At 38.5% G+C, this 12,261-nt stretch overlaps 1 long non-coding RNA gene across 1 annotated transcript; it reads right to left on the bottom strand.

The window, feature by feature from the left end:
* Positions 1 to 6,822: 6,822 nt before the first annotated feature.
* On the bottom strand, positions 6,823 to 9,401 carry LOC131546069 (uncharacterized). Its single transcript, XR_009272599.1, has 5 exons — positions 9,249 to 9,401; positions 8,571 to 8,644; positions 7,948 to 8,092; positions 7,150 to 7,272; positions 6,823 to 7,033 (listed from the first exon to the last, which is right to left on the bottom strand). It is a non-coding gene; the product is annotated as an uncharacterized LOC131546069 (long non-coding RNA).
* Between the last annotated feature and the right edge of the window lie 2,860 nt (positions 9,402 to 12,261).

Below are 12,261 nucleotides of genomic sequence, written 5' to 3'. Positions count from 1 at the left end.
TAGCCCTTTCCAGCCTTGTGGAGGTGTACAATTTTGTCTCTAGTGTCTTTGGACAGCTCTTTGGTCTTGGCCATGTTAGTAGTTGGATTCTTACTGATTGTATGGGGTGGACAGGTGTCTTTATGCAGCTAACGACCTCAAACACGTGCATCTAATTTAGGATAATAAATGGAGTGGAGGTGGACATTTTAAAGGCAGACTAACAGGTCTTTGAGGGTCAGAATTCTAGCTGATAGACAGGTGTTCAAATACTTATTTGCAGCTGTGTCATACAAATAAATAGTTAAAAATCATACATTGTGATTTCTGGATTTTTTTAGATTATGTCTCTCACAGTGGACATGCACCTACGATGACAATTTCAGACCCTCCATGATTTCTAAGTGGAGAACTTGCAAAATAGCAGGGTGTTCAAATACTTATTTTCCTCACTGTATATATATATATATATATATATATATATATATATATATATATATACACACATACATACACACACACACACATACATACATATATATAAATAATATGTCCTAAGACAAGAATGCATTTTGTTTTAGGTTGTAGGACAACTTTGAAAGTTTTGATCCACTTCAAATGTTGCACTCTCTATTCTAATTCTATTCTTAAAAAGAAAGAAAGAAAAATACTAGCTTTTCTAATCTTTTTGCATTCTATTTGTTTTCTTTTTATTTATTATACAATTAACTAAAGCAACAAAGGCCTCTAACACTAGCTTGCACTATTCGTTTTCTGTTCTATCTGTTTTCTTTTTATCTGTTTTTTTTCTTTTAGTAAAAAAACAAACAAACAACAACAACAACAAACCTTGGTACGTGTACTGCGTTAAGCTAACTGAGACTTGTTATAGCACTTGCATATCATTGCTCTTTTGTTGATTTTGATTGCTTTCATTGTCCTCATTTGTAAGTCACTTTGGATAAAAGCGTCTGCTAAATGAGTAAATGTAAATGTTGACTAGTGTGTGTGTGTGTATATATATATATATGTGTGTGTGTGTGCTAAACACGTGTCATGAATGAAAATATGTATTCTATTCTATTCTATTCTATTCGATTCGATTCGATTCTATATAATATTTATTTATTTTTATTTTATTTATTTTTTCCCGCTTTATGCAACGCTTTTATTTGTCACAGGCCCTAGTATAATATTTAATATCTCTGTGCTGATGGTATGTGTCTTCTCAACTGTTTCTTTCATTATGAGGCTCCTGTACATGCACTGACCTTGTAATATGGATTTTACTTTAATAACTACCAATGTAAATTACCAAGAAAAGCCACCTCAGGTACCGAGAGCAGAATGCAAAATTTAAATTCAGCGCATTTGTACTTTCCTCTGGATACACACATGAACCCTGAGCACATTCCAGGAGTGCAGTCCCTCTGCGACATGGACAGAATAACACACTCTCTCCAACAGGTTTCACAAACAGATAGTTGTGCCGTCGGGTTAAAAGTTTCTCCTTTAAATCTTGCCTGGAAGTCTTTAAACCCGTTCAGCCCGTCTCATATTGCCGTCCCTTTTCTCATCCCCTCAACCTCCGCTCCGCGCGCAGAGACGATAAAAGAAAAAGCAAAACAAAAATTTTAGGTAAGAGAAGTGCAAGAGAGAAATAGAAGACGAGGGGAGCACCTGAAATGCTCACTGTTTTATTTATGAAGGCCCTGCCTGCCACAAAGGAGACAAATTACATTTTAACAATGTGAAATAGAATTTTGTTTACAAGGCTGCGCTTTCCCTTGCTTTTTAAATGAGATTTCTCAATGCTCCCATTTATATCCCCCGGCATTATCATCTCAATCTCTCAAAGCCTATCGCTCTTAAAGGAAACGCTGGAAAGAAAGGCACAAATCTCTTCCCATAAAACCAGCCATTAGGAATATTTGCAAAAGCTACACCTCTGTCTGCACTAGTCCAGCCAGATGATTTTTTGCGGCTACAGGTTATTTAAAGCTGGAGCTCTATCGCCAGAGCGAGTGAGGCTGACCCGCAGTAAGAGGTCACGCTTCTGGATATCTCCGGCACTGAGTGGCCATCTGGAGAAGAACAGAAGGTTAAAAGTATGCGGGGCCTGTAGCGATGTAAAACAGAGACGGAGAGAGAGAGAGAGAGAGCGAGAGAGCGAAAAAGAGCAAGCTGGAGAGAAGCGCATTTTAAGACCTTGTTGTATTATAGGGTTCTGCCCGTATTGAACTGAGAACATCTCATAAATCACTGGTGCAATGCTCCAGCCAAAGTAAAATGGAAAAGTCTCATGTTAATTTATCTCTGGCCTTCTTTTTTTGTGTGTCCCCAATGTTATTGCGGGCCTCTTGACAAAGGTTTTGAATGTCCTTTTCTGAAAGCAAACATTTGAAGTGTCTTTACTAGGTGTATTTTCAAATTTCAGATCTTCCTTGCAACTGTTTGTTGTTCTCTACCATATTTGCTATATTGAATATAGATGATAAATTGTATAACTCTGGCGATTTTTCCAGTTTTATTGATTGGAATGTAATGTTTTGCAATGTTTTTTTTTGTTGTTGTTGTTTTTTTTAAGGTATAATTCACCCGAAAAACATTAATTACTCACCCTAATGTCGTTTCAGACCTTCATTCATCTTCATAATTCTGACCCTCCATAGACAGCAATGCAACTGACACGATCAAGGCCCAAAAAGGTAGTAAGAACATTGTTAAAATAGTCCATGTGACATCAGTGGTTCAACCTTAATTTTATGAAGCTACAAGAACACTTTTTGTGCACAAAGAAAACAAATAATAATGACTTCAACAATTTCTTCTTTTCCATGTTAGACTTTGCTCTGATACGGAGCTCTCGGATTTCATCAAAAATATCTTAATTTGTGTTCGAATATGAACGAAGGTCTTATGGGTTTAAAACGGCATGAGGGTGAGAAATTAATGACAGAATTTCAACCTGGTCTCATAAAAATACGTACCTCTGCGCACTTTTTGTGCGACACCGTTTTACGTACCTTTCTGCACGTAGAAATAGAAATAAAAATGTCCACTGAGTGGTGCTAAAACACAGGTTCAACATGTGAACCCTGGCACGTTTTTATTATGTAGATATTGGTACTTATTGCTATTTTTTTATTACGTTGCTTCAGATACGTATTGCGGCGGTTCAGAATTCAAATATCCAGGGACTGTCGCTAAATGTTAATGCTCCATCATGTTGGAAATATGCCCTACACCAAATCCAACCCTAAACCTACCTGATAGTGTTAACAAATGCAAAACTGATATAAAAATGTGTTAGCTGATGCAACTGTGCCATTTGAACTTCCTTTTACGCAGATTTTAACTGCTTTGTCAAACCGTAGTTACACGGGATTCAAACCGGTGCTTCTCTTCTCACAAGTCCGTCTCCGTACTCCATGAGCTACCGAACAAACTTGTCATCTATGAAAACCCCCCAGCCAACACATCCATGTGGGGCCCATAGGGGTTGCAACTGGGCCGATATCTGGGGCCCATCTGGGCTACCCAACTGGGACCCAGATAATTTTGTCCTCAGTTTCCATGGTGGCCCAACATGGGTTAGCCCAGATGGGCTGATGATGGGCCCTTGATGGGCTCCACACGGGTTAACCAGGTAGCTCCCATTTGGTGCCTATGAGTCTGCCTACATGGGTTAGTGATGGGACCCAGCTAGGTCTTATGTAGGTCTCTTATGGGCCACAACAAGTATACACATGGGCTAACATTTGTCTGTTTGGGTTACCTTATTTTACAGTACACCCCTAAATACAAACATTACATTAAATCCACTAAAATGCTAAAGGTATTCAATAAACAGAAACCAGTAGTTCATGCTTTTAAGCAAAGTTTATTTGGAATAATTTAAACATTACCATTATAACTTGTACATTCACAACTTTATAAAAAAATTAAAAAAAAATTAATTAATTTTTAAGCTCCTGAAGAGTTAATTTTAAGCTCCTGAAAAACTTTATTTCTTGAAAAATAAAAATCTTCATAACTTGTATTCTGCATGCTTTACACAAGGTTTCGTTGGAATAATTTGAACATGACCATTATAACTTGTGTATTTACAACTTTATAAAACATAAGCATCTTAAAAAGTTAAAGTGAAGCTCCTGCCAAACATTATGTATAAACCCTAATAGTCAATTTACAATTCATTTGTACCTGTGTCGTATTACGCTGTATTACGCCGTGACGAGCGCTTCTAAAATCAATGAATGGATGATTCAGCTGCGGGCGCCGTCTTCTGGCGAGACGCAGGAATTCACTCTGCGCGCGACTCTCACAGTGCATTATGGGTTATCTCTAGCCGTTGAGTGCATAGACATAATGTCGTAGACGCCTCATGATGCTGGAATGTAATCCAGCGTCGCCGCCATATTGGTTGTGTCTCCTCGCTCTATGCTAGCACCAGAGTCAATCGGAGTCAACGGAGAGCGAGCAACTATGCCCGTATTTTGTGCAGTTTATGGTTGCAATAACCCGCGTGGGATTACCTTTCACAAGTAAGATTGAACAATAATTTTGGTTATTTTACCATTTATAATATTATGTCATCGTAACTAACGTTACTTACGTGTAACATTATTACAGCAGGAACTGGTACTCTCTCTCTCATTGTCTCTTGCTGTTTTTTTTTTTTTTTCTGTTCTTCAACTTTCAGAGGATGTGTTCTTACTCAGGGTACACATTGCAGAAACCCAATTCAGAATTGAGAACCATCATTTCATGCTTGTGTCATTTGTGGTCAGTGGCGCCTGCAGGTTTACGGCTGTACGCACTGTGCGTAGGCTACCATGAGCGCTCAGACTGACCTGTGATTTGCCCCGCAAACATTTCAGCAGTAAATTATAGCCGTATTTCTGTCGACTGAATCAGCCATGCCATTAATAATGAACGTATATCGTTTGCATGCCAAAGTCCATTTCTGCTTATAAACATTACGCCAAATAGAACGAGAAAATCGTGCTATACGCACTTTCATGAGATCGGGTTAGACTACAACAATTAATTTGTAGCCTATTTTACAAATGGGAATACAACGAAATTCATGACAATTAATTTTAAGCTCCTGAAGAGTTAATTTTAAGCTCCTGAAGAGTTAATTTTAAGCTCCTGAAGAGTTAATTTTAAGCTCCTGAAGAGTTAATTTTAAGCTCCTGAAGAGTTAATTTTAAGCTCCTGAAGAGTTAATTTTAAGCTCCTGAAGAGTTAATTTTAAGCTCCTGAAGAGTTAATTTTAAGCTCCTGAAGAGTTAATTTTAAGCTCCTGAAGAGTTAATTTTAAGCTCCTGAAGAGTTAATTTTAAGCTCCTGAAGAGTTAATTTTAAGCTCCTGAAGAGTTAATTTTAAGCTCCTGAAGAGTTAATTTTAAGCTCCTGAAGAGTTAATTTTAAGCTCCTGAAGAGTTAATTTTAAGCTCCTGAAGAGTTAATTTTAAGCTCCTGAAGAGTTAATTTTAAGCTCCTGAAGAGTTAATTTTAAGCTCCTGAAGAGTTAATTTTAAGCTCCTGAAGAGTTAATTTTAAGCTCCTGAAGAGTTAATTTTAAGCTCCTGAAGAGTTAATTTTAAGCTCCTGAAGAGTTAATTTTAAGCTCCTGAAGAGTTAATTTTAAGCTCCTGAAGAGTTAATTTTAAGCTCCTGAAGAGTTAATTTTAAGCTCCTGAAGAGTTAATTTTAAGCTCCTGAAGAGTTAATTTTAAGCTCCTGAAGAGTTAATTTTAAGCTCCTGAAGAGTTAATTTTAAGCTCCTGAAGAGTTAATTTTAAGCTCCTGAAGAGTTAATTTTAAGCTCCTGAAGAGTTAATTTTAAGCTCCTGAAGAGTTAATTTTAAGCTCCTGAAGAGTTAATTTTAAGCTCCTGAAGAGTTAATTTTAAGCTCCTGAAGAGTTAATTTTAAGCTCCTGAAGAGTTAATTTTAAGCTCCTGAAGAGTTAATTTTAAGCTCCTGAAGAGTTAATTTTAAGCTCCTGAAGAGTTAATTTTAAGCTCCTGAAGAGTTAATTTTAAGCTCCTGAAGAGTTAATTTTAAGCTCCTGAAGAGTTAATTTTAAGCTCCTGAAGAGTTAATTTTAAGCTCCTGAAGAGTTAATTTTAAGCTCCTGAAGAGTTAATTTTAAGCTCCTGAAGAGTTAATTTTAAGCTCCTGAAGAGTTAATTTTAAGCTCCTGAAGAGTTAATTTTAAGCTCCTGAAGAGTTAATTTTAAGCTCCTGAAGAGTTAATTTTAAGCTCCTGAAGAGTTAATTTTAAGCTCCTGAAGAGTTAATTTTAAGCTCCTGAAGAGTTAATTTTAAGCTCCTGAAGAGTTAATTTTAAGCTCCTGAAGAGTTAATTTTAAGCTCCTGAAGAGTTAATTTTAAGCTCCTGAAGAGTTAATTTTAAGCTCCTGAAGAGTTAATTTTAAGCTCCTGAAGAGTTAATTTTAAGCTCCTGAAGAGTTAATTTTAAGCTCCTGAAGAGTTAATTTTAAGCTCCTGAAGAGTTAATTTTAAGCTCCTGAAGAGTTAATTTTAAGCTCCTGAAGAGTTAATTTTAAGCTCCTGAAGAGTTAATTTTAAGCTCCTGAAGAGTTAATTTTAAGCTCCTGAAGAGTTAATTTTAAGCTCCTGAAGAGTTAATTTTAAGCTCCTGAAGAGTTAATTTTAAGCTCCTGAAGAGTTAATTTTAAGCTCCTGAAGAGTTAATTTTAAGCTCCTGAAGAGTTAATTTTAAGCTCCTGAAAAACTTTATTTCTTGAAAAATAAAAATCTTCATAACTTGTATTCTGCATGCTTTAAACAAGGTTTCGTTGGAATAATTTGAACATGACCATTATAACTTGTGTATTTACAACTTTATAAAACATAAGCATCTTAAAAAGTTAAAGTGAAGCTCCTGCCAAACATTATTTGGAATAACTTGTATCGTTTGTATACACATATCTGAAAACTCTAAAATACATTATTTCACAAACAAACAAACCAACCATGCAGCCCCTCACACCTCTGTCCTCGCTCTCCCAACGGCCCTTTGAAAAGACAACAATTAATGAACTACTGTGCCACTTTTTCAGTTAAAACTGACGATTCTTGTCTTTTAAAGATTGTATTTCCATTTAATAATCACAAATATCTTAAGACTTACCTATCTTACTCTCTACTACGTGACCGCAGAACGGTTTCCTCCCGTCACCGATTAGCCACTTTGACGCTGACTTTTCTGCCTCTTTTCTGGTAATTTGGTTAAGAGAATTTTTTTTCAAGCTTCCTGTAAAGCACATCAAAAGCATTAAAGATAGATTAAATTCCATATTTAAGCCCTTGCAATAAATAAGCAGTCATCTCCATTTTTACATTTTTTCAGGATGTACAATAATGGTATCGGATATAATATTCTATCATAAATGGATTTGTGTAAACAAGGGCACAGGGCAACATTTAAAGGCATAGTTCACACAAAAAAATTTATTTGTCTCATTTAATCACAAATGTCAAAATCTGAAATTTTCTTTAAAAAATAATTTTTATCAGGCAAATATAGGTCATCATTCAATTCATTGCCATTACAGTGAAGTAACTGAACATAAACAAAAGAGCCTGAAAATTTCAGACGGTTTTTGCATCTGATGTCTTCGTTTGTTCTTATTTTATTACCACTTCACTTGTATTAGTGTACTTGTCTTTAATAAAGTTTGAATGTTATTTATTATAAACTCTTTTTGTGATCGCTTCACCACAAATGAACAGTTACTTATCACTAAAATAAGCAGTACACCTGGTTCATATTCTCATAATTTGGGGTATTGCTTGTCCAAATATGGACAATTATTTGCATTCAATCAAACTGATTTGATTCCACTGATTTATGAAGAACAAACTCAACTCTACCAAATAACCTCTGTTTGCACATGAACATTAATAATCCAACAGCAAGTAAACATACCTTATACAACCTCAAGCAGTCTGAGCCCTGAAACTCTCACTTTCCATGCCGGCCAACAAAATTGAACTCTCTTGATGCGGGTGGTCCAAAAGGAAGGCCCTCATTCTTCTCCTGGCTTCATCCACAGTACTGCCACCACAGCAACCTAATGGAAAACAAGATTATTATTATTGGGAGACAACACAAAAATTAACCCTGAATAATTGCAATTACATTTCCCCAGATCTACTGTGTGTATCAAGTCCATACAAGTCTATTACTCACAACTCCTATGGAACACTTCCATAATTCCTATGCAGTTACCTCTGTAACAGATGTTTTATACTTGTACTACAATTGTGTTGCCTGTGCTACAAAAATATTCTCTATAGCAAAACAGCTACAGTACTGTGAAAATGTGTTAGGCCACCATTGCATTTGTTGTTTTGGAAATGGTATAATGATTATCTCAGAGTTTTTTTATTAGAATACAACAAGAAAATACAGCTAATTTATAGGCAGTATTAAAAAAAATGAAAGAAACAAAATGGTGGCCTAAGACTTCTGCACAGTACTGTAACTTAGGTGCAAAAACGTTAATGTTCAGCCCAGTGAACCTGCTAAATGGTCATGTAAGAACATACCACTTGTTTCTGGAAGTTGGGGTCTGCCAATTTCTGCTCCACTGCATCAACATCCAAGACCGTCCGATTACTTTCTGTAAGAAAAATGCTTATTACTTTAAAAAAATTCAAATTCTAATTTAGGCAAAAACATTTGTATAGTCATAACAATTTGTATGATTTGTAATAACACCCGAATGCAAACTGTTGCAGATTTATATAAGGCAGAAACTCCTGTTTGCATGATAAATATTAAATATTGTTGTACTATTATTGTATTTTATGTATTGTTAAAAGTACAACAGCCTTGTTTACTGTTCAAATGGAGATCTGTCCCAGGCTAACGTACCTTATTTACACTAACCTTAGCTTCTCTGCTATAAGCCATTTCACATCGTCGTCGTAATCTTCCTGTATCGTGAGCACACAGCCCATTGCCAAACTCTGCAGTTTGAGCTTTTTTAGTGTTTTTTTTTTGTTGTTGTTTGTTTGTTTTAGAGGGCGTAGGGAACATCAATACAGCCTTATCGTTTAACGTTAGACATTGGCGCCAGAAATAAGAGGAAAAATATGGCGCGATCTGAGTATGAAGTCTAAATTGTAACGTGACAAAAACCAAGTTATTTCGGTTAACATCATGGTTTGAAAACAATGTAATTACATGCTCTACATTTTCAGTTTTAAAATTGTAATTCTTACCTTGGTTACACTGACGGCAAACGTCTTCTCTCGAAAATTACAGCAAAGCAGTCAGAGAGTAGTAATGGCGTCGGCGCGATGCAGCGAGTGCTGCGTGGGGGATGGGAATTGCTGAATGAAATCTCGCGGGATCCACACTGCATGCAGGGCTGCATCTCGCGGTAGATTGATGTCGTGCGGAATGGGATCTCGATGGAACTCGGGAGATCTCGAGTTGTCAGCACAATTAAAGTGGCAGCATTTTTTTTTTTTTTGGCTAAATGTCAGTGGAAAATTGGGTAGAATGAGTATTGGAATCATAGACTGTAATAAAAAAAAAGGAGTTTTTTTTTTTTTTGATTAAAGTAATCCAAGTGTCAAAACAACAACAAAAATAATTTTAAAGACACATATGTGCATATATATACACATGTAGTCACCCCATGGGATTAATTATTTTTGCACTTGTATATTTGATAAAACAAATAGGGTCCCATGTGCAGCCCATTTTGAGCCCATGCACACATTTCCCATTAATTACCCAACTGGGAACCACACGGGAGTCCACCTGGGTTCACCCAAGTGGGCCCCAGATAAGATGCCCACCTGTTCACCCATCTGGGTCCTAGCTGGGTCACCCAAGTGGGCCCCAGATAAGATGCCCACCTGGGTTCAAGTGGGCCCCAGATAAGATGCCCACCTGGGTTCACCCATGTGGGTCCTAGATGGGCCACCCAAGTGGGCCCCAGATAAGATGCCCACCTGGGTTCACCCATGTGGGTCCTAGATGGGCCACCCAAGTGGGCCCCAGATAAGATGCCCACCTGGGTTCACCCATGTGGGTCCTAGATGGGCCACCCAAGTGGGCCCCAGATAAGATGCCCACCTGGGTTCACCCATGTGGGTCCTAGCTGGGCCACCCAAGTGGGCCCCAGATAAGATGCCCATTTTGAGCCCATGCCCACTCTGTACCCCTGTAGCCCATGTGAAACCCATGTGGGCCCCACATTAACGTGTTTGCTGGGAGGGGATCTGGTGTCCTCGTTGTGCTGCGGGGCTCGTGAAGGAGGGCAGTGTTCCAGGAGGAAGGGTCCAGGGAAGGGGTGGAGTCCGGTGGCCGCACGCGCTCCCGCTCTGGTCCGGTTACGAGGGGCGGCGGCTTCTTCTGAGCGGCGGCTTTTCCTCTTCTTCCTCAGCCTTTGGCGGGACTTAAACGGCCCGGCATCCTGGCCCGTTGGCCGTAATACGTGCATGGCTTTCATCCTGACTCTGGATCCTTCGGCTCACAGCTGTGGCGCGACGTCCCTCAACGCACCCTTCCTGGACCCACGAGGACACCAGCGTGCATGCACGGGGGAAGAGACCGGTCTCTCGAGGAGAGGCGCGCTTGGCATTTACAACCTGATCTCACATAATTCCGTGTAATGTTCACGGACTTAATTAACCTCCGAATCTGTGGTGGCATCACGGAATCGCCGAAAATTCCGTGATGGGCTCACAGAAAAAATTCCGTGATGGGCTCACAGAAGTGATACCAATGTAAGTCAGTGACAGGCATCAGCCGTGCTCCACGCACGGAAACCCTTAGCATCAATATGCCGATGCGATACTGGGAAATTTATCGTCATCATTATTGTTCAGAACCGGGTAGGTTTAGGGTAGGGGTGGGGTCAGGTACTCCAGTGAAAGTGTAACTGCATCGGAGTCACTCTTTTACGTGGTCCGATGCAGCGCTGGTGTTGAACCAGTGAATCCGTGCGTGGACCACGGCTGATGCCTTCTGTGAGCCCAGCACGGAATTTTCGGCGATTCCGTGATGCCACCACAGATTCGGACGTTAATTAAGTCCGTGAACATTACACGGAATTCTGTGAGATCAGGTTCATTCAGTCCAGCTGTGCCTCATCACACGCCGCCAGCCCTCGCTGATTCTACGCCACTCCTCTCTTACACACCCACTCCAGTCGGGAGCCTGGTGAAGGGCGGCGAATAAGGGACGGGGTGGTGATGAAGAAAAGGGGGAGGGCAACCGACTGGTCACAATATATATATATATATATATATATATATATATATATATATATATATATATATATATAAATCATTTTAAATGTAAACATTTGAATAAGAAATTACACAGAAAAAATTACATCGATTATATAATTCTTCTTTAGCTTGCAGGACTCATTTTTACTGGTCGGCTTCCAGAAAAGTATAGTCAGTTGGCTGATTTGTTAGTGGGTCAGTGCTTATACCTTATGTAAATGACTCAACATATGTGTGCAGCACCAGGGTTTTTGCTGTTTCTAACAAGTTCATTGCAGTCTTACAGAGTGTGAGTGTACAGAATATCTGTTCAGCTGAGAAGATGTGGTGAGAATGAAAGCATGCATATCTCCATCCCTGGCTTGCATTGTCATAAATAATGCAAAAAACAGTCACACTCCATTTGCTAGTTTCTGTCAGCAAAACTTGATTTGTTTCAGAGCAGTTTCTGAGAGTTTCGGCTTGACAGTGACCCAGCGGCAGAACTAATCGACTTGTCACGTAACCCCTGCCCTCATAGTCCTCCTCACTTTCACTTGCTGAATTTAAACATGGAAAAAGACCTGCCATCTGTGCCCAGTAGGGATTTATGTGTATTCCAGTAAGAAAGTGTCTCACAAATTTGTTTTTTTTCTCTGTAAACAATCAGAATTTTTTATTCCTTTTGTACTTTTCCAGCTTTTATTATGAATGCATTATCATAGCATCTGTTTTCATAAACTAACTAAATACAGCCCAAATTAAATACAAACTTGCTGAATAAATATACATCATCTTGGATTTCCTTTGTGGCTATAGAATATATTTTCTCAAGCCCTGCCCTGTCAAGGCTATGTGCACTTTTTTAAAAATCAATTTTTTTTTTTTTTTTTTAAAGAAAAGCTTCATGTGGGCCAAGGATTTTTAAGGTAGTTTTGCATTGAATATCAATAATACACACTTTTTAAAGGTTCACATTTGCATCACAGCCCCAATTAGGCCAAGGGTG

Source organism: Onychostoma macrolepis, chromosome 01 (assembly GCF_012432095.1).
Source record: "Onychostoma macrolepis isolate SWU-2019 chromosome 01, ASM1243209v1, whole genome shotgun sequence".
Classification (NCBI taxonomy): Eukaryota; Metazoa; Chordata; class Actinopteri; order Cypriniformes; family Cyprinidae; genus Onychostoma; species Onychostoma macrolepis.
The sequence above is the reverse complement of the archived record's forward strand: the minus strand, read 5'-3'. Positions and strand labels throughout refer to the sequence as shown.